We start from the raw sequence: 25594 nt of genomic DNA on the forward strand, positions 1-25594 counted from the left end.
TTGAGAAAGAAAAACGGAGCTGGAGGAATCAGGCTCCCTGACTTCAGACTATACTACAAAGCTACAGTAATCAAGACAATATGGTACTGGCACAAAAACAGAAATACAGATCAATGGAACAGGATAGAAAGCCCAGAGATAAACCCATGCACATATGGTCACCTTATCTTTGATAAAGGGGGCAAGAATATACAATGGCAAAAAGACAACCTCTTCAATAAGTGGTGCTGGGAAAACAGGACAGCTACATGTAAAAGAATGAAATTAGAACACTCCCTAACACCATACACAAAAATAATCTCAAAATGGATTAAAGACCTAAATGTAAGGCCAGACACTATCAAACTCTTAGAGGAACACAAAGGCAGAACACGCTATGACATAAATCACAGCAAGATCCTTTTTGACCCACCTCCTAGAGAAATGGAAATAAAAACAAAAATAAACAAATGAGACCTAATGAAACTTAAATGCTTTTGCACAGCAAAGAAACCATAAAGAAGATGAAAAGACAACCCTCAGAATGGGAGAAAATATTTGCAAATGAAGCAACTGACAAAGGATCAATCTCCAAAATATACAAGCAGCTCATGCAGCTCAATATCAAAAGAACAAACAACCCAATCCAAAAATGGGCAGAAGACCTAAATAGATATTTCTCCAAAGAAAATATACAGATTGCCAACAAACACATGAAAGAATGTTCAACATCACTAATCATTAGAGAAATTCAATTCAAAACTACAATGAGGTATCACCTCACACCAGTCAGAATGGCCATCATCAAAAAGTCTACAAACAATAAATGCTGGAGAGGGTGTGGAGAAAAGGGAACCCTCTTGCACTGTTGGTGGGAATGTAAATTGATACAGCCACTATGGAGAATAGTACGTAGGTTCCTTAAAAAACTAAAAAGAGAACAACCATACGACCCAGCAATCCCACTACTGGGCATATTCCCTGAGAAACCATAATTCAAAAAGAGTCATGTACCACAATGTTCATTGCAGCTCTATTTACAATAGCCAGGACATGGAAGCAACCTAAGTGTCCATCGACAGATGAATGGATAAAGAAGATGTGGCACATATATACAATGGAATATTACTCAGTCATAGAAAGAAACGAAATTGAGTTATTTGTAGTGAGGTGGATGGACCTAGAGTCTGTCATACAGAGTGGAGTAAGTCAGAAAGAGAAAAACAAATACTGTATGCTAACACATATATATGGAATCTAAAAAAGAAAAAAAATGGGTCTGAGGAACCTAGGGGCAGGACAGGAATAAAGACACAGATGTAGAGAATGGACTTGAGGACACTGGGAGGGGAAGGGTAAGCTGAGACGAAGTGAGAGAGTGGCATGGACTTATATATACTACCAAATGTAAAATAGATAGCTAGTGGGAAGCAGGCACGTAGCACAGGGAGATCAATCAGCTCAGTGCTTTGTGACCACCTAGAGGGGTGCGATAGGGAGGGTGGGAGAGATAGGCAAGAGGGAGGAGATATGGGGATATATGTATATGTATAGCTGATTCACTTTGTTATAAAGCAGAAACTCACACACCATTGTAAAGCAATTAAACTCCAATAAAGATGTTAAAAAAAGAATTCAAACAAAGGAGAATAAATTGTAAAATAAATTTTTCCCCTACTTTTCTTTCTGAGCCTTCCTTCTGTTTATTTATTTTCTTGGAATATCACTTATTAGAATATAACGCCATTGCTCTCGATGAAAATAAAAACAATAAACCAAGGGCTTATCTGTTCTTCAGTAACAAGTGCTTATTTAAAGGCTAGGTGTAGTAGCATGACTGTATATGTGATTGGAAATATGGGGAAGTAGAGCATGCTTTTTGATCAAAGATGAAGTGTGCTGTCTCCTCTGTTGAGTTTGAGGTAGATTGGAACCCAGATTTTTCTGTACTTCAAGACCCATGAGTTTTCAACTACCCCAAGGGTGGCAGGGGCTGTGGACACTCCCTCCATCCCCCAGCCTTTCTTAGAGTTCTGGTGGGGCCACATGACCAGTTATAACAAATGGGTAGAAGTGGGAATGGCACATGTCACTTTGAGACCAGCCTGACTCCTCTACGTCTCTTCCTAGCACATTGGAAATAAGACTTTATGTAACAGAAACTGAGTATGGGGTGGGAGTAAATCATTCACATTAAAATGTAACTACAAAGGTTAGTACAAACAAAAGAATCACTGTGATATAGAGTAATTATATGATTTTAAAATTTATTTTCATTATCTTTTGCTACCTTCTTCACACCTCACTTAAAGTATTACACAGCTTTGATACTGCTAATGTCCTTTGAGTTTTATTCTGTTTTTAATACGGCCAAATAATATAAAATAACATTCATCTGAAACCTGTTTCTGCCCTTGTCTCCTCTGTCTCTGTCTGTCTGTCTCTCTCTCTCATACACACATATATACACACATACCCATTCTTTTTCTACATTTATTCTTAATATTACAAAAATGCTCTACCACCATGAGGAAATTTGAGCAAAAAGTCAAAATAAAATTTAGACCTAAAAGTTGCTTATGGCTTGTTAACCGATAGCAACCCAACATCAGTATGATTCAACAATTAAAACTGCTCTTTCATTTGAATGGTTAAAGAAGGAAGTGTGGGCAATGGGGAGAGGGAGGAGGGAAAGGAGAGAAGGAACAGGGAGTGACTGGGTTTAAGAAGAGGCAGGAGCGTTAGAAATGCAGAAGTACAAGTGGTTAGGAAAAAATATTTTTGAAGAAAGTTATATGACAGAAAGAGCTCATTACCAAAGCATTGGGTTTATAGTTTAATGCCTATTCTTCTATATACTTATTTGTTAATTTCTTCAATTTATTTAGCTGGCTCACAAAATTACACCACACTTTTCAGACAGGCAGATAAAGTTCAGGCAGAAAGCTAACTAGGAAACTGTCTGAGACTTTATATTGCTTGTTACAGCATTCCCAGCACCCCTCTTTTTTTAATAGAAATATGTAGGCCAGTGGTTTCTTCAGAAGAAAGCTGTCTTCATACTCCAGAAACTCATAGGGAGGTTGCTGAAAACAACAAGCCGTGCTCACAGAAACACGCCCAGAAGAAACAGTCATTCCCTTGGCTGGAATGTTAGATCTGCTTTGAAGTAGCTGAGGTGATGCTGATCTCCCTGGAAAAAAAGTGGGAGTAAAACCCAGCAAGGTCATTCACCGTGGGAGCTCGGGTAAGAGTAGATTTGGCCAGTCAGTCCATGGCCATATTTTTATTCAATGTAGCTGACTCCTCAGTGTGTGGGACTTAGGATTCCATACCTAAGGAATCAAGAGATGAAGAAACCTATTTAAAAAGGTGGAAAAAAGAAAACTTGAATACTAGGAGCAAACAGAAGACGTGTTTGTGTGCAAACAGAATGCTAGGGGTTGGCATGGCATGGGCTGGTGACAGTTGAACAGATTTGGAGACCAGAATCCTGGATTCTATCTAGTCTGCACCTCGTGCAAGTCACTTTTTATGTCTGATCTTCATTATCCTCATCAGTAAAATGGCAGATTTTTATTAGATGATCCATGAGACTTTCTCTCATCTAATAATATAAACACTCTAGGCACAACTTTCTGATTGGCTCAGAAGTCTGAATCAATATGACTCATAGAGTGTGGCTTTGTTCCGGCTCGTTCTTGATTCTGGAGCATCCGGAAGCCTGGGTGAACTCCTCTTCCAAGGCTCTCCTTGTATAATGGTGATAGTCCTTACAACACAGGGCCCATGCTCTCAGCCCCGTCCTTATTGCTGGGGGTTTGTTTCTCACTTTGGCCAACTCTCTGGTGATCCTAACCTGTGGAGATTTGTCTAATCACGTTTGCTGTAGAAAGCTGAACCCTGGTGCTGGATTGGGATTTAGATGGTCAGTTTTGTTTTCTGTTCCTTAAAAATTCAGAGTAAAGTATTTCTGAATTAAAATGAAATGATTAATATAATGTGTTAAAGTTTGTTTCTGGGGCATTATTCCAGTAATTAATGAGTTGTGTGGGAGCTCCAAAACAACAATACAGGAATGTGTGCTGGTCAAGCTATAAAAGAAATGTCAGAGTTTTAACAAGTAGTGGCCTTGAGTAAATCATGCCAGCCTAGGAAATAGCAGTGCTTACCATACTACTGATCTAACTATATACCCCTCCCCCAACAATTCAAGACGTACTTCTTTTGAAAGCAACTGAACTTGGTAAATATAAGAAACAATGGATCACTCTGGTTACATATTACACTTGGCAGTGTTGGGGGGGAGGTTAAGAATACCTTTGTCTGTCTCCTACTACCCCAACCAATTAAATTAGGTTCTCTGTGATGAGGCTAAGGTGTTGATATATGTGCTAAGTTTTCCAGGTGACAATGCTTCTTCAGCAGACAGGGCTGAGAGACATGCATTTGATGGTCTTTTCCAGGGCAGCTTCCATAGAGTTGAAAACAGCTGAAATTGAAATGAGGAGGTTTGGGGTTCAAATTATGACTCTCTCATTTACAAGCTGAGTGTCCTTAGGCAAGTCATCAAACCTTTCTTAGTCTCAATTTCCCCAACTATAAACAAGGAGACAAATTGTTGAGAAAGCAAAATAAGGTATATTTGAAAATATCTGGTACATAATAGGTATTCAAAAAGGTATTTACCAAATGTTGGGTTTGTTTTCTTTCACTTTGTTAGCTTAATTTTAGGTGGTGAGAAGTGGTTAGTTATTTAAAGTGGTGAAAATCTCAGTACTGAGCATGGTCACTATAGTAAATAAGATACCTATAAAAAAACATGTGAAGAATGGAGACATTGATTTTGTTCTCACTTCCCTCCCAGTTAAGAGATCTCTAATTGTGGATCTGCGGTTAGGCTAATTCAGAGTCCCTCCAACTGGAGTTCTGATATATAAGGGGATTAGAGCCTAGTTCTGAGTGGGTGATGGAGACCCATGGGGCTGACCTCGAAGGTGTGGCTGGTGGTGGCAGCGTTGAGGTCAGGCGGAGGGGCAGACTGGCCTCCTCGGCCTCTTCGGCCTCCCATCTCCATTTCTGTTGAGATCTATAAAAGTCAAGAATCCATGGTAATGGAAGCATGAACTGTGCCTTCTCTTTCTTTATATAAGAGTAGTCCCGGCTGTGATCTTGGAGGGAGGTGAATAAAAAAGGAAAACAAAAATGTAGGGAAAAGGGAAATAATTACACAAATACTTAAGAAAAGTTACAGACAAAATTGTCTGAGAACCATTTTCCCAAATGACTGCTTTGTATTTTCCAGGTTGTTGTTATTTTAGTTGTTTTTTTGTTTTGTTTTGTTTCCTCAGTATGAGTATTTTATAAATTTAGAAAGTAAGAGCTATCCAAATTAAAATTAAGATATAGTACCTTCTGTCTTGTAATGAATGCCCCCAGCACCTTAAATCTGGATGGTTTTTCAAAACTTGATTCCACAAATAATGTTGAAAACCCCTCAAAATTAGTACAACCAGTTTTTAGACTGCTACATTAGCAAACCTTTTGCTACAATGTATAAAACAACAAGCTTTCTAGTTATTTCACAGAAATTTAGGTTTTAAAGATATCTGTAGAAATCAGCTGACTCATGCCCCCCCTTGAGTCACATAGAAGCTGAACAACCTTCCAAGATAACACAACTCATCAATAGTGGTACTAAGAACAGAATCCAGCTATTCCAATTTCACTGATGCTGCAATTACAGATACCTGGTATCTGGGTTTGAAGCAGGCTTCTTTGTGATCTTTCTTTCGAGAAACAGATTATATTGTTTTAAAAGAAATAACTTTCAACTTCATTAAAGGTTGATATTAGTGAATAAGGTCTGAAGATCTAATGTATAACTAGTAACTACAGTTGATAATAATGTATTGTATAATTGAAATTTGCTAAGAAAGTAGAACTCAAATGTTCTTACCAACCCCCCCACCCACAAAGATAAATATGTGAGGTTATGGATGTATTAATTAACTAGATGGGAGGAATCCTTTCACAATGTATCTGTATATCAAATCATCATGACATACTATTTAAATATCTTATTATTTTATTTATCAATTACACCTTAATAAGGCTGAAAAAAAGTTGCTATCAAATAGGGTTTTCCAGAAGGACTCATAGATTCTATATTCCCTGCATTCTCCTATGTTTGAAAATTTGCCTGTGACTTTTATAAATAAATAATATTTTCGCATGGTATAATATTTCTGGTTAAAATCTCTGACTTCGGGGCTTCCCTGGTGGCGCAGTGGTTGAGAGTCTGCCTGCCAATGCAGGGGACACGGGTTTGAGCCCTGGTCTGGGAGGATCCCACATGCCACGGAGCAGCTGGGCCCGTGAGCCACAACTACTGAGCCTGCGCGTCTGGAGCCTGTGCTCCACAACAAGAGAGGCCGCGATGGTGAGAGGCCCGCGCACCGCGATGAAGAGTGGTCCCCACTTGCCACAATTAGAGAAAGCCCTCGCAGAGAAACGAAGACCCAACACAGTCATAAATAAATAAATAAATAAATAAAAGACCGTGAATTTCTTTAAAAAAAAAAAAAAAATCTCTGACTTCAAAATTCTGCAGACATTATTCCTCTGTCTCCTGACATTGAATACTACTAGAGACAAGACAAAAGCTGTCTTAATTCCTGCTCTCATGAGTAACTTTCTTTGTTTTCTAAGTGTGTGAAGAATTATTTTCTTTCTTAAAGTTCAATTATTTCAATACCATTTATCTAAGTATTGATTGTTCTTTATTATTTTTTCATGATCTGCAGACTTTATGCTTCATTTCAGAGGAAATTTCCTCTATTATGTATTTTAAATAACTTTATATGTCTTTTGTTGGCATTGCTATTTTAGGGACACCTAGAATTCTTATATTGAATTTTATTTGTTCACCCTCTATATCTATCATCATTTCTCTAATTATTTTAATCCCTGTGGGCACTGTGGTTACCTAAAATTTTCCCACTGTGCCAGAATTTAGATTTCAAGCTGTATGTATATGGTCTTTTCCATTTTATTTATTGTACAGTAGTGTTGTAGTTAACAATTTGCTTACTCAGTTAAGATGCCACCAAAAAACTACTAGAGCTCATCAATGAATTCAGCAAAGTTGCAGGATACAAAATTAATATACAGAAATCTGTTGCATTTCTATACTGTAACAATGAACGATCAGGAAGAAAAATTAAGGAAACAATTCCATTCACAATTGCATCAAAAATAATAAAATACCTAGGAATAAATCTAACTACGGAGGTAAAAGATCTGTACTCAGAAAACTATAAGACACTGATAAAAGAAATTGAAGACAAAACAAACAGATGGAAAGATATACCGTGTTCCTGGATTGGAAGAATTAATACTCTTAAAATAACAATACTACCCAAGGCAATCTGCAGATTCAATGCAATCCCTATCAAAATACCAAAGGCATTTTTCACAGAACTAGAAAAAGTAATTTTAAATTTATATGGAAACAAAGAAGACCCCAAATAGCCAAAACAATTTTGAGAAAGAAGAACAGAGCTGGAGGTATCATGTGCCCTGACTTCAGACTATATTACAAAGCTACAGTCATCAAAATAGTACAGTACTGGCACAAAAACAGACACATAGCTCAATGGAACAGAATAGAGAGCACAGAAATAAACCCACACACTTATGGTCAATTAAAGAAGGCAAGAATATACAATGAGAAAAAGACAGTCTCTTCAATAAGTGGTGCTGGGAAAACTGGACAGCTATATGTATATACAAAAAAAAAAAGATGAAATTTACAAAAGTTAACTCAAAATGGATTAAAGACCTAAATGTGAGACCTGAAACCATAAAACTCCTAGAAGAAACAGGCAGAATACTCTGACATAAATCGCAGCAATATTTTTTTGGATCTGTCTCCTAAGGCAAAGGAAACAAAAGCAAAAATAAACAAATGGGACCTAATTAAACTTAAAAGCTTTTAGACAGCCTACTGAATGGGAGAAACTATTTGCAAATGATATGACCAGGGGTTAATTGCCAAAATATATAAACAGCTCATACAACTCAATATCAAAAAAACAAATTACCTGATTAAAAACATGGGCAAAAGACCTGAATAGACATTTTCCAAGGAAGATATACAGATGGCCAACAGGCACATGAAAAGATGCTCAACATTGCTAATCATCAGAGAAATGCAAATCAAAACCACAAGGAGATATTACCTCACACCTCAGAATGACTATTACCAAAAGGACCACAAATAACAAATGTTGGCAAGGATATGAAGAAAAGAGAATCCTTGTACACTGTTGGTGGGAATGTAAATTAGTGCAGCCACTGTAGAAAACAATATGGAGGTTTCTCAAAAAACTAAAAATAGAACTACCATATGATCCAGCAATTCCACTCCTAGGTATATATCTGAAGAAAACAAAAACATTAATTTGAAAATATACATGCACCCCAATGTTCATAGCAGCATTATATATAGTAGCCAAGATATGGAAGCAACCTAAGTGTCCATCAATAGATGCATGGATAAAGAAGATGTGGTATACACACACAAACGCACACACACACACAATGGAATACTACTCAGCCATAAAAAGGAATGAAATTTTGCCATTTGTAAAAACATGGATGGACCTGGAGGGTATTATGCTTAATGAAGTCAGACAGAGAAAGACAAATATTGTATGTTATCATTTATATGTGGAATCTAAAAAATAAAATAAATGAGTGAATATAACAAAACAGAAACAGACTCACATAAAGAACAAACTAATGGGGCTTCCCTGGTGGCGCAGTGGTTGAGAGTCTGCCTGCTAATGCAGGGGACATGGGTTCAAGCCCTGGCCTGGGAGGATCCCACATGCCACGGAGCAACTAATCCCATGAGCCACAACTACTGAGCCTGCGCGTCTGGAGCTTGTGCTCCGCAACAAGAGAGGCCGCGATAGTGAGAGGCCCGCGCACCGCGATGAAGAGTGGCCCCCGCTTGCTGCAACTAGAGAAAGCCCTCGCACAGAAACGAAGACCCAACACAGCCAAAAATAAATTAATTAATTAATTAAAAAAAAAAGAAAAAAAAGAACAAACTAATGGTTACCAGTGGGGATAGGGAAGGGGGGAGGGAGTGGCAAGACAGGGGTAGGGGATTAAGAGATACAAACTACTATGTACAAAATAAATAAGCTATAAGGATACATTGTATGGTACAGGGAATACAGCAAATATCTTGTAATTACTTTAAATGAAGTATAATCTATAAAAATTTTGAATCACTTTGTTATACATCTGAAACTAATATAATATTATAAATCAAATATACCTCAATAGAAAAACATAAAACAATAAAAAGTTACCCAAATAAAGTTAGCAAAAAACAAAAACAAACAAAATGTTCATTGACAGAGAAGTGGATAAAGAAAATGTGTTTATACATACATTTTCACTGAAAAATGAAAAGTAATTTTTGATGCATGAGGAATATTAATGATGTTTTAAACTTTCTTTGTTATTTTTCAGCATCTTAGAATTACTATGTTAAAGCTTTGTTTGAGCTAGATTAAATTACTGATTTGATATCAGCCCACCAACTCTTCACACATTCTTTACTTGTTAAGATACTGCTGCCTTAGGCATTTAGGAAAAGTAAGGATTTCTAAATTATATGATGTTATTCTTTTTCTCTATGGTGTACAACCTCTGTTTTTCTAAATGCCTACTCAGAAAATATGTTCTTCTCACACTTTTCCTTGTCAACTGATTTTAGATAAAATCTTTTAAGACTCATTTACATTTGTAAAAAGGAAAAAAAAGTAGGTGACCCAATTTGGTTAAAACTTTTGGATTTATATCCCTTACCTCCTTCAAACACTGCAGGCATATGATAAAAAATTCACTAGACTAGAAAAAACCAATCTTGTAGCCACTAAATACAATAAATAAAAGTCTACAATAAATAATATAATAAATAGCCTACAATAAAACCAATATATAGATTTATTTAATAAATTATTTTTTCTTTTGGTGGAGTTTCAACGGGAAATTTAATCCATTCAGATCATCTAAAATGGTTCCTTCCATGGCCTTAAACTAGTCATTGGGCTGATGAGGAAGAGAGGCTAGGAGTTTCGACCACTCTATATAACTAGAGACATTTCAGCTCAAGAAACAATTTAAGATCCAGTCCCAGACTCAAAGAGGCTGAAGGCAAGAGGATTCAAAGGAGACTTCTGAATAAACAGTGAATCTATTATGCTACTAAGGAAAACCAGGGTAAATCCCTTTTGATAGGTCTCAATTAGGCACCAGTTATAGAACAGTTTGCTAAGAGTTATATTGGAAAATTCTCCAATAACTACAGCCACAGACCAGACATTTTCATGGGGTCACAGAAAACCTCAAGACAGCCCTGGATCAGAGAGCCACCAGTGTCTGTAGCATCCCAAGGAACACACTGAAAAGCAAGACTACAACTCTGAGACTTGGCACATTAGATTCAGAGCTTTTACCAGCTTGATGGAATCTGACCCTTCAAGGATTTGAGGAGACTGTGCGCTCTGCCATCTGTGGCTGAGGCCAGATCTTCACACCAACGAGCAGATTATGGATAAGCTGGTGATGGAGCAGTTTATGATGTTCTTGTTGCAGGAGTTCCAGGTCTTAGTCAAGGAAAGTGGTGTGGAGAGTTGCAAAGAACTGGAGGACACGCTAAGAAATAACAAGAAACCCCAAAATAGACCATAGTCAGCTTACAAGGAGAGAAGTTTCTTCTGCAAAATTCAAATGTTCAGATGGTGGAAGCTGAGATCAGTGACATGGGCAATGGGAGAAACTTATTCAGGAAGCCTGAACCTTCTATGAGTGAGATACATTCAGATGACAGAAGGAACAGAATATTCTCCTGCCAGAGACCATTCCTGAAAAAGGTAAACTGGAGGATCTACAACTCAAACAGAAATTGGAGAAGGGTCTGATGGAAGACAGGGAAGAGACAAGAATACTTAAATCTCAGGAGCCTCAGCTTCTGAAGGGTCCTGAGAGGGAAGTTTTGACTTGGAGTGGACACAAAAGAGACTCTCAGAAGAGTCTAAGAAGTTCCAAAAGAAAACAGGACAACAGTTCCATTTCCCAAGAAGTGCCTCAAGAAGGAGCCACATATTTGGACAAAGGAGAATTCTCAGGACAACTTGGGTCAAATTCAGTTCTTTCACCAAGCACCGTGGGACCAACCGGTCATCATATTGGAAAAGAAGCCACAGACACCATATGAATGTAGGGTGTGCAAACAAAAAATTTCATTATAAACCTCAGTTTGTCATTCACCAGAGGACACACACAGGCGAGAGACCCTTTAAATGCAATATCTGCCCCAAAGCTTTCATGCAGCCTTCAGATCTCCGAGTTCACCAGTGAATCCACACAGGCGAGAAGCCATACTGTTGTGAACTCTGCACCAAGGAGTTCACCCACAACTCTACCCTGCCTGCTCACAAGAAGATCCATACAAAGGAGAAGCCGTACCAACGTGAAGACTTTGAGAAAGCTTTAAGCCACAAAGGGAACCTCAACATTCACTGACAAACCCACTCTGGACTAAAACCATATACATGTCCCTAGTGTAACAGCACCTTCTGTCAGCTGGGAACTTTTAAACACCATGAAAAAACACATTTAAAAATGACTTCCCAATGATTCCACCATCAGGTCCAAGTCCATTCTGCTCCAAGAAGGAAATTAACCGGTTGTAAAAATGATGTATGACATGTTGAGCACCTAACGAGGTTTCTGGAACATAATAGGAGTTCCATAAATATTAATTATGAGGATCTTTGAAAAATTACTTATCTTCCCTATAAGTTTTTGTTTTTGCTTCATTATAGCCCTTTGTTTTATTATAAGTTTTTTAGGTTTATGTTGCTATTCTTCTTCCAGTGAGTGCAAGTCATGAGTTTTCAATGTTCCATATGTTCCATCATTAAACTGAGCTACTGAAAATAAATAAATTAATTAAATAAAAATTTTCACTGTACCAGAATTTAGATTTCCAGCTGTATATATTGCTTTTTCCATTTTATTAATTGTCCAGTAGTGTTGTGGTTAACAATTTGCTTACTTAGTGTAGTAATCTCCCCCTTAATGTCATCTTACTGTTTTATTATTTTAATGTCATCTTACATAATTATTTTTGAATTCATAATTTTACAAGGTTTTTTTTTTTTTTAATAAACTCAAGGCACTCGCATAAATTGTCTTCCATTCTCTGGTTTTCTTCTCCAGACTGAGCGCATTATTTTGTCTCTTGCATACCTTGTTCCTCATCTATATGTAGATTTATCCAGCTATTGTTTGATGGATCACATTTCTACATCTTGTTCTTTTGTAACATGACAATGTGGATATTGTATAGTAAAATCTATTCGATAGCCACTCTCCTTATCTCTTGGTATGACACTTAAAGATCTGAATTTTGAGATCTGAATCTCTCTTTCTATTTTCTGTATACTGAAGGTACCAAGGAAGAAATGCTTAAATGAAGTCACATACTTTGTTTCCCTCCTGAAATACTGTTACTAAAGATACTTTAGCAGGGTCCCTGCACCCAGCCAGGGATGCATTCACTCCTGCAACCTTCTTCTGGTCTATCCACTTAGTACACATTCCTGGAAATGCCCAACTTCTTGCCTTTGCTGAGATCTTGCAGTGAGAGCTTATGCACTCAAAATGTTTCCTGTATTTATCTCTTGACTTTCCAAGGATGCCTCCTCAATCCACTTCCCTCCCTGTGGAAGAAGTTGGTGAGAATGTCACGATGTTGTGGATTCACAATATTAACTGAGTATTGTTTCTGCAGAATGGAAACAGGGTTATAACTCTGTGCCACATCAGAATTTACTCATTTATTCAACACATATTTTTTTGTGTCAATTCTGTGGCGAGCACCATTTTAGGTTTACATCAGTGAAAAAAAAAATTAACAAAGTTTCTGCCTCATGAAGATTACCTTCTAGTGGGAATGAGATAACAATGAATAAATAACAAAACATACATAAGTCGGGTGTATAAATGCGGTGAAGAAAAATGAAGCATAATAGAGAGTTACAGGGCTTGCTGTTTTGGATAGGGTGGTCGGAAAGGACTTCTGATATGGTGACAGAGCATAAACCAGAAGAAAGTTGGTGGTAAGTGAGCTCTGAGGGGAAGAACTCTCCAGGCAGAGAATATCTAAATGCAAAAGCCCAGCACTGGGAAAGTGATCGGCATAACCGAGGCACAGTGAGGAGGCCAAGGTGACTGGTTGGCTGTGAGGTCAGATAGGTGGTGGGAGCCCCAGAAGACACTTGGGCTTTTACTTTGAGGAAGATGGGAAGCCATTGGAGGGCTTTGCATAAAGGAATGACATATTTTGAAAGGATTCCCCTCTCTCTCAGCTTGCCACTTTCCAAATTTATGAAGAGAAGACTGCCTTTTTCTTCTTAGGCTGCTGCTAACTTTCTTATCATTTTTTTTTTTTTTTTAAAGTTAGTTAGGAGAAGTATAGTCTGTGAACCCTCTTCACTGAGCCATCTCTACCTCTGCCGTCCAGATGGAGGAAGTTTCATTCCCACTGTGCTCTGGTGGCTTGTAGGCAAGGTTCACTCACACCCTCCAGGCCAGGTCAGGAGGGCTGTGCCCTGAGGCTCTCTGGGAATAGCACAGTGAGCACGTTCACCACCCCAGCCTCAAATCAGCCTCACCTGCAATCCAGGCAGTGTGTGCCTGTGCAGTAGTGCTTTATGGTTCCTATTTTATAAATATATGACTCAAAAGAATATTGTTCTTTGTTTAGCTTTCATCTTCCTCAGAGTTTGAAGTGTTTATAAGAAATAGTTGTAGATTTATTTTTCAAGATTGCTACCGTTAAATCAAGAATTTTTAAAAACATAAGTATGCCCCCAAATTTCTTTTTCTTATAAAAGGATGCTAAATTTACAAAAAAAAGTTATATTTGCATTAAGAAAGGACTAGCAACACATTAAAATAATAAATTATCTCTGAAACTAAATGTATATAGAAAATTTCTTGAATATCTGAAAAACAGGATTTCAGATAAAAATCTACCATACTCTGCTTTTTCTTACTGGACTACTTCAAATTTAGTTGTGTGAAAGGGGCTCCAAATGTTCTTCTTGCAAAAGTCCAGGTCTTGGGTCTAATGTTTACTTCCTGTGACATAAGTGTAAATAATTATTTGAGCACAGTGGAAACAATGGCACTAGGTTTATTAAAATCTGGTTTAAAATGTAAAGAACATGTAATTTTTATGAATTATTTATAGACTAATGGGCAAAACTAATGGAGTATTAAGGGAATAAGAAATGAACCTTGAATTTATAGATATTTGAAATAAATCTTTTGGCTATGGTAAAGGCACCCTAAATTTGTGAAGAATAAACATAGAAAAAGCCTAAACTTAAGGTTATATGTAAGGTATATTGGGTATCATGTCAATAAGCTTCTCATGTCGTATATCGTGTATTGTTCTTGTGGTTATTTTTCTCAAAGAATTCTTTTTTTTTTTTTTAACATCTTTATTGGAGTATAATTGCTTTACAATGGTCTGTTAGTTTCTGCTTTATAACAAAGTAAATGAGCTATACATATACATATATCCCCATATCTCCTCCCTCTTGCTTCTCCCTCTCACCCTCCCTATTGCACCCCTCTAGGTGGTCACAAAGCACTGAGCTGCTCTCCCTGTGCTATGCAGTTGCTTCCCACTAGCTATCTATTTTACATTTGGTAGTGTATATATGCCCATGCCACTCTCTCACTTTGTCACAGCTTACCCTTCCCCTCCCAGTGTCCTCAAGTCCATTCTCTATGTCTGCGTCTTTATTACTGTCCTGTCTCTAGGTTCTTCAGAACCTTTTTTTTTTGTACATTCCATATCTATGTGTTAGCATACTGTATTTGTTTTTCTCTTTCTGACTTACTTCACTCTGTATGACAGACTCTAGGTCCATCCACCTCACTACAAATAACTCAATTTCATTTCGTTTTATGGCTGACTAATATTCCATTGTATATATGTGCCACATCTTCTTTATCCATTCATCAGTCGATGGACACTTAGGTTACTTCCCTGTTCTGGCTATTGTAAATAGAGCTGCAATGAATATTGTGGTACATGACTCTTTTTGAATTATAGTTTTCTCAGGGTATATGCCCAGTAGTGGGATTGCTGGGTCATATGGTAGTTCTATTTTTAGTTTTTTAAGGAGCCTCCATACTGTTCTCCATAGTGGCTGTATCAATTTACACTCCCACCAACAGTGCAAGAGGGTTCCCTTTTCTCCACACCCTCTCCAGCATTTATGCTATGTAGATTTTTTGATGATGGCCATTCTGACTGGTGTGAGGTGATACCTCATTGTAGTTTTGATTTGCATTTCTCTAATGATTAGTGATATCGAGCATTCTTTCATGTGTTTGTTGGCAATCTGTATATTTTCTTTGGAGAAATGTCTATTTAGGTCTTCTGCCCATTTTTGGTTTGGGTTTTTTTTTTTTGATATTGAGCTGCATAAGCTGCTTGTAAATTTTGGAGATTAATCCTTTGTCAGTTGCTTCATTTGCAAATATTTTCTCCCACTCTGAGGGTTGTCTTTTTGTCTTCGTTATGGTTTCCTTTGCTGTGCAAAAGCTTTTAAGTTTCATTAGGTCCCATTTGTTTATTTTTGTTTTTATTTCCATGTCTCTAGGAGGTGGGTCAAAAAGGATCTTGCTGTGATTTATGTCATAGAGTTTTCTGCCTATGTTTTCCTCTAAGAGTTTTATAGTGTCTGGCCTTACATTTAGGTCTTTAATCCATTTTGAGTTTACTTTTGTGTATGGTGTTAGGGAGTGTTCTAATTTCATTCTTTTACATGTAGCTGTCCACCTTTCCCAGCACCACTTATTGAAGAGGCTATATTCTTGCTTCCTTTATCAAAGATAAGGTGACCATATGTGCGTGGGTTTATCTCTGGGGTTTCTATCCTGTTCCATTGATCTATATTTCTGTTTTTGTGCCAGTACTATACTGTCCTGATGACTGTAGCTTTGTAGTATAATCTGAAGTCCAGGAGTCTGATTCCTCCAGCTCAGTTTTTCTTTCTCAAGATTGTTTTGGCTATTCGGGGTCTTTTGTGTTTCCATACAAAGTGTGAAATTTTTTGTTCTAGTTCTGTGGAAAATGTCATTGGTAGTTTGATACGGATTGCATTGAATCTGTAGATTGCTTTGGGTAGTTTAGTCATTTTCACAATATAGATTCTTCCAATCCAAGAACGTGGTATATCTCTCCATCTGTTTGCATCATCTTTAATTTCTTTCATCAGTGTCTTATGGTTTCTGCATACAGGTCTTTTGTCTCCTTAGGTAGGTTTATTCCTAGATATTTTAATCTTTTTGTTGCAATGGTAAATGGGAGTGTTTCCTTAATTTCTCTTTCAGATTTTTCATCATTAGTGTATAGGAATGCAAGAGATTTCTGTGCATTAATTTTGTATCCTGCTACTTTACCAAATTCATTGATTAGCTCTAGTAGTTTTCTGGTAGCATCTTTAGGATTCTCTATGTATAATATCATGTCACCTGCAAACAGTGACAGATTTACTTCTTCTTTTCTGATTTGGATTCCTTTTATTTCTTTTTCTTCTCTGATTGCTGTGGCTAAAACTTCCAAAACTATGTTGAATAATTGTGGTGAGAGTGGGCAACCTTGTCTTGTTCCTGATCTTACTGGAAATGGTTTTAGTTTTTCACCATTGAGGATGATGTTGGCTGTGGGTTTGTCATATATGGCCTTTATTATGTTGAGGTAAGCTCCCTCTGTGCCTACTTTCTGGAGGGTTTTTATCATAAATGGGTGTTGAATTTTGTCGAAAGCTTTTTCCGCATCTATTGAGATGATTATATGGTTTTTATCCTTCAATTTGTTAATATGCTGTATCACATTGATTGATTTGCGTATATTGAAGAATCCTTGCATTCCTGGGATAAACCCCACTTGAACATGGTGTATGATCCTTTTAATGTGCTGTTGGATTCTGTTTGCTAGTATTTTGTTGAGGATTTTTGCATCTATATTCATCAGTGATATTGGTCTGTAATTTTCTTTTTTGGTAACATCTTTGTCTGGTTTTGGTATCAAGGTGATGATGGCCTCATAGAATGAGTTTGGGAGTGTTCCTCCCTCTGCTATATTTTGGAAGAGTTTGAGAAGGATAGGTGTTAGCTGTTCTCTAAATGTTTGATAGAATTCACCTGTGAAGCCATCTGGTCCTGGGCTTTTGTTTGTTGGAAGATTTTTAACCACAGTCTCAATTTCAGTGCTTGTGATTGATCTGTTTATATTTTCTATTTATTCCTGGTTCAGTCTCGGAAGGTTGTGCTTTTCTAAGAATTTGTCCATTTTTTCCAGGTTGTCCATTTTATTGGCATAGAGTTGCTTGTGGTAATCTCTCATGATCCTTTGTATTTCTGCAGTGTCAGTGGTTACTTCTCCTTTTTCATTTCTAATTCTATTGATTTGAGTCTTCTCCCTTTTTTTGTTCATGAGTCTGGCTAATGGTTTATCAATTTTGCTCATCTTCTCAAAGAACAAGCTTTTAGTTTTATTGATCTTTGCTATTGTTTCCTTCATTTCTTTTTCATTTTTTTTCTGATCTGATCTTTATGATTTCTGTCCTTCTGCTAACTTTGGGGTTTTTTGTTCTTCTTTCTCTAATTTTTTAGGTGTAAGGTTAGGTTGTTTATTTGAGATGTTTCTTGTTACTTGAGGTAGGATTGTATTGTTATAAACTTCCCTCTTAGAACTGCTTTTGCTGCATCCCATAGGTTTTCGGTCATCGTGTTTTCATAGTCATTTGTTTCTAGGTATTTTTTGATTTCTTCTTTGATTTCTTCAGTGATCTCCTGGTTATTAAGTAGTGTGTTGTTTAGCCTTCATGTGTTTGTATTTTTTACAGACTTTTCCCTGTAATTGATTTCTAGTCTCATAGCGTTATGCTCGGAAAAGATACTTGATACGATTTTAATTTTCTTAAATTTACCAAGGCTTGATTTGTGATCTAAGATATGATCTATCCTGGAGAATCTTCCATGAGCACTTGAGAAGAATGTGTATTCTGTTGTTTTTGTATGGAATGTCATATAAAGATCAATTAAGTCCTTATTGTTTAATGTATCATTTAAAGCTTCCATTTCCTTATTTATTTTCATTTTGGATGATGTGTCCATTGGTGAAAGTGGGGTGTTAAAGTCCCCTACTATGATTGTGCTACTGTCGATTTCCCCTTTTATGGCTGTTAGCATTTGCCTTATGTACTGAGGTGCTCCTATGTTGGGTGCATAAATATTTACAATTGTTATATCTTCTTCTTGGATTGATCCCTTGATCATTATGTAGTGTCCTTCTTTGTCTCTTGTAATAGTCTTTGTTTTAAAGTCTATTTTGTCTAATATGAGAATTTCTACTCCAGCTTTCTTTTGATTTCCATTTGAACAGAATATCTTTTTTCATCCCCTGACTTTCAGTCTGTATGTGTCCCTAGGTCTGAAGTGGGTCTCTTGTAGACAGCATTATATGGGTCTTGTTTTTGTATCCATTCAGCCAGCCTATGTCTTTTGGTTGGAGCATTTAATCCATTTACATGTAAGGTAATTATCAATATGCATGTTCCTATTACCATTTTCTTAATTGTTTTGGGTTTGTTATTGTAGGTCTTTTCCTTCTCTTGTGTTTCCTGCCTAAAGAAGTTCCTTTAGCATTTGTTGTAAAGCTGGTTTGGTGGTGCTGAATTTTCTTAGCTTTTGCTTGTCTGTAAAGGTTTTAATTTCTCCGTCGAATCTGAATGAGATCCTTGATGAGTAGAGTAATCTTGGTTGTAGGTTTTTCCCTTTCATCACTTTAAATATGTCCTGCCACTCCCTTTTAGCTTGCAGAGGTTCTACTGAAAGATCAGCTGTTAACCATATGAGGATTCCCTTGTATGTTATTTGTTGTTTTACCCTTGCTGCTATTAATATTTTTTCTTTGTATTTAATTTTTGATTGTTTGACTAATATGTATCATGGCATGTTTCTCTTTGGATTTATCCTGTATGGGACTCGCTATGCTTTCTGGACTTGATTAACTATTTCCTTTCCCATATTAGGGAAGTTTTCAACTATAATCACTTCAAATATTTTCTGAGTCCCTTTCTTTTTCTTTTCTTCTTCTGGGATCCCTATAATCGAATGTTGGTGTGTTTAATATTGTCCCAGATATCTCTGAGACTGTTTTTAATTCTTTTCATTCCTTTTTCTTTATTCTGCTCTGCAGTAGTTTTTTCCACTCTTATCTTCCATGTCACTTATCCTTTCTTCTGCCTCAGTTATTCTGCTATTGATTCCTTCTAGAGAATTTGTAATTTCATTTCTTGTGTTTTTCATCATTGTTTGTTTGCTCTTTAGTTCTTCTAGGTCCTTGTTAAACGTTTCTTGTGTTTTCTCCATTCCGTTTCCAAGATTTTGGATCAACTTTAGTATCATTACTCTGAATTCTTTTTCAGGTAGACTGCCTAGTTCCTCTTCATTTGTTTGGTCTGGTGGGCTTTTACCTTGCTCCTCATCTGCTGCATATTTCTCTGTCTTCTCATTTTGCTTAACTTACTGTTTTGGGGGTCTCCTCTTTGCAGGTTGCACATTCATAGTTCCAGTTGTTTTTGGTGTCTGCCCCCAGTGGGTAAGGTTGATTCAGTGGGTTGTGTAGGCCTCCTGGTGGAGGGGACTATTGCCTGTGTCCTGGTGGATGAGGCTGGATCTTGTCTTTCTGGCGGGCAGAACCACATCCAGTGGTGTGTTTTGGGGTGTCTGTGACCTTATTATAATTTTAGGCAGCCTCTGTGCTAATGGGTAGGGCTGTGTTCCTGTCTTGCTTGTTGTTTGGCATAGGGTGTCCAGCACTGTAGCTTGCTGGTCGTTGAGTGGGGCTGGGTCTTAGCGTTGAGATGGAGATCTCTGGGAGAGCTATCACCATTTGATATTACGTGGAGCTGGGAGGTCTCTGGTGGACCAATGTCCCGAACTCGGATCTCCCACCTCAGAGGCACAGACCTGACACCCGACCAGAGCACCAAGACCCTGTCAGCCACATGGCTGTTACTGGAGTAGATACTTGTGTGCAGACTCTACATAGATCCCATTTCCAAAGTTAATATCAGCAGTAGTTGTGGCCTGGTGGTTAAGGCGATGGAGTAGAAATCCAATGGGGTCTCTCCATGCAGGTTTGAATCCTGCCAACTATGAGAAGTCAGTATTTTGGTACAGATCCTTTTTTTCCTTTTGCAGGCTTGTCCACGGATTACTTAAAGAATTTATGAACTGCTGGAATACAACTGGGACCCCAGTGGGGCTAGATGAGGAGCGGATGAGGGAGCTACGAAGTCGTGTGATAGTGGTTACAACTTGAGTCCGGAAGAGGGAGATGACAAAACACGCCAGACAATGTGGAACAAAGAAAAGCAAAGCGTCGCGAAGTAGCGCAGGAAGGGACAGTTCTGACCAACTTCTCGCCCTGCAGAAAAGCCTGCCTGCACCCGGGGCCTCGGGACCCCACTGCAGCCTTCCGCACGAGCACATCAGTGCCCCTCAAAGAATTCTTATCAAATGTGTTCCATATTTTGGTGGAGAAATCCTGGCAACTACACAAAGATTGTACCAATTTTCACTTCCACCAACTATGTATGAGAACTTTTCAAAACCCATGAATCACTATTTTCTGGTTTGGATGAAGTTAGGGGGGTATTGTTAAATAATCTAATTTTTGCATAACACTTTTTCTGAACACAATTATTTCAGTGTTTTCACAATGTGTCTAAATTTAAAAGAAAGTGTCATTATTCTTGAAAACATTTTTGTGATGAGCTAACAAAGTCCCCCAAAATAAAATAAATCATACTCTTGAGAGATCTACATTTGACATAATTTTTTCTCTGAGCAAGCAAACCCATCCAAGACCTCTGTGTAAGATTATAAAACAATAAGAAAGCATTATAAAAATACATGCAAAGCAAAAATAGAAAAACAAAATATAGCCAATATGTCTGCTTCAATCTTATCTCTGGTTTAAATTAAAACCCAGAAAGAAAAAGCATCATAACCACAGGAAATCAATATTCTTATAACAATATTACTTGAAGTTTTTATCAAAAAGTATTGTAAACATTTTCATGGGAAGTTTTATGTCATGTTTCCAAGGGCCCACACATTTCCTTCTCTAACTGTAGTGAACAAGAGATGTCCAATAAAATAAGTTCAAAATACAAACATTTCCCCTGATAGTTTCTCCTAACTTTCTGCTTAGTCTTCTTGTCTAAACCAGTATTGCCACATAAATAGGCTAATGCATGCTTGATTACATTATTCCTTTAAGTGCCTAGACATCAAAGCTTATGTGTATGTAGAAAACAAAGCAAATCCTTGTGAGAGGTAGTCATTACTGATTAATTCATTAATTAATGTATAGTTTATTTATTTTGATCCTTCTTATTTAATAACAAATATAATACTTTCAATTTGCTTTTAGTTACAATAGACCTTTATATGCAGTGATTTCATTAATACTATTTCCTGAGTAATTATAAATTTTTATTTCCTTTATGGCCCTAGACTTATGGAGAAAAATAGTTTTCAGTGTATGAGTGGTTGACCTTTTCTAATATCCCTATATAATGAATTTCTAAGTTCATTGCATTATTGGCAGAGGCTGTGACCCTCACAATGTCTTATAAGTCCCATGTTTGAAAGGTGAGATATTTATTCTCTGTCTATAGAGTACAGAGATTGATTTAGTCTTTTAAACTAACATAGTCCTCTTATTCAGATCCTATACATTATTATGTCATACATTATTATGTAATACCATTTAAAGTCTCTGTTTCAGTTGAGGTCCTAAAAGCTAAGAACAATACATAAGGTGCTGAGAGTTCTTGTATCCTAAATCAAGGGATTGGATGACCTAGATGATACAAGCCAAACCAGTTCTTCCAAGATTACCAGGTCACAGTGAATTTACTGCAAATTAATGAAGATTAAGCTTCTGGGCCCCTTCACATGCACAGGTCTCTCCTCAGATATGAATAATGTTTATTAAAAAAGTATTTAATATTAAGTGCTCTACCAGAACTCTGGAAACACCCTGAAATCTCACAGCTCATATATGAAAGAAATTTAATAGTGGTTTTCTGAAATTTTTCAAGAATTTCAAAAATTACCTGCTCCTCCAATAAAGAAGTGTAAAGGTGGAAGAAACTCTTAAAATTATAATAAAAAAACAAATTTTAGTTAACCATGCCAAGAGAAAATTGAAATACCTTCCTAATATATCTATTGAAAACAGATCTATTTCCAAATGATTGGCATATGAAGAGGAGAGCAAAGAATATACAGTGAAAAATGTTAGAGAAAAAGGTATTTTAGAGAGGTGTCAGGCAGTTCATCAATAAAAAGGTTACTTTTTATTTTGTGAGGTTGAGGGTGTTTGTAAGCTTTTTAAAATTGATAATAAGTTCTGATTTCTTTTCACTTTAGTAAACATTCACATTAATTCTTAATTTTGCATTTGTTCTTTTGTATTCTTTTTCTTAACCTCCCCACAAAACTGTACCAGATTCAGACCCCACAAAAGGTGAATTATTCCCTGGTGATCATATACCTTCAGTGACTGAAGAATGAAGTGTCAAAGGGTTTAATTAAAGAGAAGATTCACTTGTATCCCCCCACCTGACACCAAATAAACACAAGTGTGATGAATCAAGAAGCTGGAGACGCGGTTAAATCACTGTGTCCCTACAACACTCCCCCACCCCTTCCCCTAACTATGAAGAAGAGCTTTCCCATCACCTCAGTCAGGTAAGAAGGGTTCTGAGGGAATCATCCCAAGTCCCTAGTTGGCATGTCCTTTAGAGGAAGGGGTGTCTGAGGCTTCCCTAGAGATTTTTAGTGTCTGGAGCTGTCTTTTTTGTCAGAGGACTGGGCACAAGCCATACTTTCCAAGGAACAGGGAAAGGATACCTGAGTTTCTCAAGAGGCAAGTAGTTGCCTGGGAGGGAGCTACCGCTTGGGAAGCTTTAAAAGGCCCCCACTCAAGAGAAATGCCTGGAGATGCAAAGAGACCCCAACAGAGAAAGTCTGTGGGGGGTGGACCATCCCTCCCAGACCAACCTCCACCCTCCACCTCCCTCTCCCCATGTCTGGGGAAAGGGAGAAAGCTTCACCTTAAATGAAATCTGGAGTTCTGATTACTGCCTTGGACTGGGCATTTTAATTATTGAATTGTGATTTTCCTTGTGGCTGAGTGACCCACCTGAGCTGTCATTCATCAGTGGGGAAAAACTTAATCGAGCTTGAGCTTGAAGGAACTATGGAAAAAAAATAAAATTGCTTTATATCAAACCCTAACGAGCCAAATTTATTAAAGAAAAGTTATATTCATTTTCCTTAGCCTTCTTAATCTACTGGGGACAGTAATTTATGTAAAAGCATGCCTGTTTTTTCCTTTAGAGCTTCTTTTCTATTTTTAACAAATTTTTACAAATTGCTTTTCAAGGCTATGTTACACAGCATATAAAAGTTTATTACCTTTAAGGTAAACAAACATGCCAATATAAATCACGCCCACTGTTTTCTTTTAATTTTAGCATTTACCTAACTAAATTGAGCTTTCAGAGAAGAGGATATAGCCTGAGTAATTCCTACCCTTAGGAATATTTTGAATTTTCTTTGTTACCTTAAAAATGATGTTAGGCATTTTTTAAAATAAATATTCCGGGCTTCCCTGGTGGCGCAGTGGTTGAGAATCTGCCTGCCAATGCAGGGGACACGGGTTCGAGCCCTGGTCTGGGAAGATCCCACATGCCGCGGTGCAACTCGGCCCGTGAGCCACAATTACTGAGCCTGCGCGTCTGGAGCCTGTGCTCGGCAACGAGAGGCCGCGATAGTGAGAGGCCTGCGCACCGCGATGAGGAGTGGCCCCCGCTTGCCACAACTAGAGAAAGCCCTTGCACAGAAACGAAGACCCAACACAGCCATACATACATACATACATACATAAAAAGAATGTAAGCAGACAAGAATAGCATTAAAAAATAAATAAATTAATTAATTAAATAAATTAAATAATAAATAAATAAATATTCCATGGTATTTGAAAGAAATCTATATTCTATGTTTAAAGAAGGTAAGCTTTTCAACATATCTGTATTCATGTCTATAAGCTAAATAGAAAATAAAATGATTTTTCCCCCAAAATTATTCATCAGAGAAGAGAAAGTACCTTCCTTATATTTGAAATCCATAGCAAGTTCCAAGAGGAGTAGAAGAGACAGTGTGAAATTCTTTACATTTAGCAATGGAAATAGCACATCTGATTTTTTCCAGTTCTTATGAACCCATCTATGTATACAAAAAAGGATGGAGATGGCAGAGTTGTTCAATGTGATGACCCTAGATGCCCTCCCCAGAGCCCTGGCACCTTTGCTAAACCCATATTATTCTAGGAATGTGGTCTGCAAGGCAGTCAAAGATTTTGGAGAGAGGTCAGACATTTCAAGTATATGAGAACTAGAAGTGGGAGTGCAAAAAAGGGGTTCCCAAATTGGCAAGATTTATGCAAATTAAAAATATTTATGCTCTTAGGGCCAGCAGTTCCACTTATAAATATCAATCCTAGAAAAACATTTGCACATGTGCATCAAAAAATATGGTATTGTGGGACTTCCCTGGTGGCAGTGGATAAGACTCTGCAGTCCCAATGCAGGGCGGCCCGGGTTCGAGCCCTGGTCAGGGAACTAGATCCCACATGCATGCCGCAACTAAGAGTTCGCATGACACAACTAAAGAGCCCGTGAGCTACAACTAAAGAGCCCGTGAGCTGCAACTAAGGAGCCCACCTGCTGCAACTAAGACCCGGCACAACCAGATAAATAAATTTAAAAAATATATATGGTATTGTGCTCTTCAAAGTTTGTTGAGAGTAAATCTCATATTACGTGTTCTTACAACCAAAATCCCAAAAGGACACAAGGAAACTCTAGGAGGTACTGCATATGTCTACTACCTTGATTGTGGTGATGGTATCATGGGTGTTAGCATATATTCAAACTCATTGAATAATTACACATTAAATATATTCAGTTCTTTGTACATCAATTATACTTCAATAAAGTTGTCAAAAACATTTAAAAAATATTCAGGTCCACTTCCCTTTTTTGAGACTTCTGGTACATAAAAATTAAATAAATGCCAAAACAGGTTCCAAAAAAAAAAAAGAATAGGAACATTCATGGAACATTGTTTTAAAAGCAAAATATAGGCAATTATCCAAATGCTAATCAACTGAGGGTTAACTAAATTATGATATATCAGTACCATAAAATACTGTGCAATAATTATTAGTAAAATTTACATGCTGACATGCCAGATCCATAGATGCTGTTAATTTTTTTAATGAAGTTGCAAAACAATATAGAAAGTCTGATTCCATTGGTGAAAGTGTGTGTGATTTTGCATAAATGCCTAGAAA

The 25594-nt window shown here is 37.3% G+C and overlaps 1 protein-coding gene and 1 pseudogene across 5 annotated transcripts in view; one reads left to right on the forward strand and one right to left on the reverse strand.

The window, feature by feature from the left end:
- LOC309666487 (zinc finger and SCAN domain-containing protein 5B-like) overlaps positions 1-24166 on the forward strand; it is a 40108-nt pseudogene extending 15942 nt beyond the window's left edge. The window contains exon 2 of the transcript in view: positions 10370-24166. The product of the transcript in view is annotated as a zinc finger and SCAN domain-containing protein 5B-like (transcript). The remainder of the gene's footprint in view (positions 1-10369) is intronic.
- Positions 1-25594, reverse strand: part of TFEC (transcription factor EC) — a 688992-nt gene that overhangs the window by 337293 nt on the left and 326105 nt on the right. The gene's annotated exons all lie outside the window — the stretch shown is intronic.

Source organism: Balaenoptera physalus (assembly GCF_965194825.1).
Source record: "Balaenoptera physalus genome assembly, chromosome: 8".
NCBI lineage: Eukaryota > Metazoa > Chordata > Mammalia > Artiodactyla > Balaenopteridae > Balaenoptera > Balaenoptera physalus.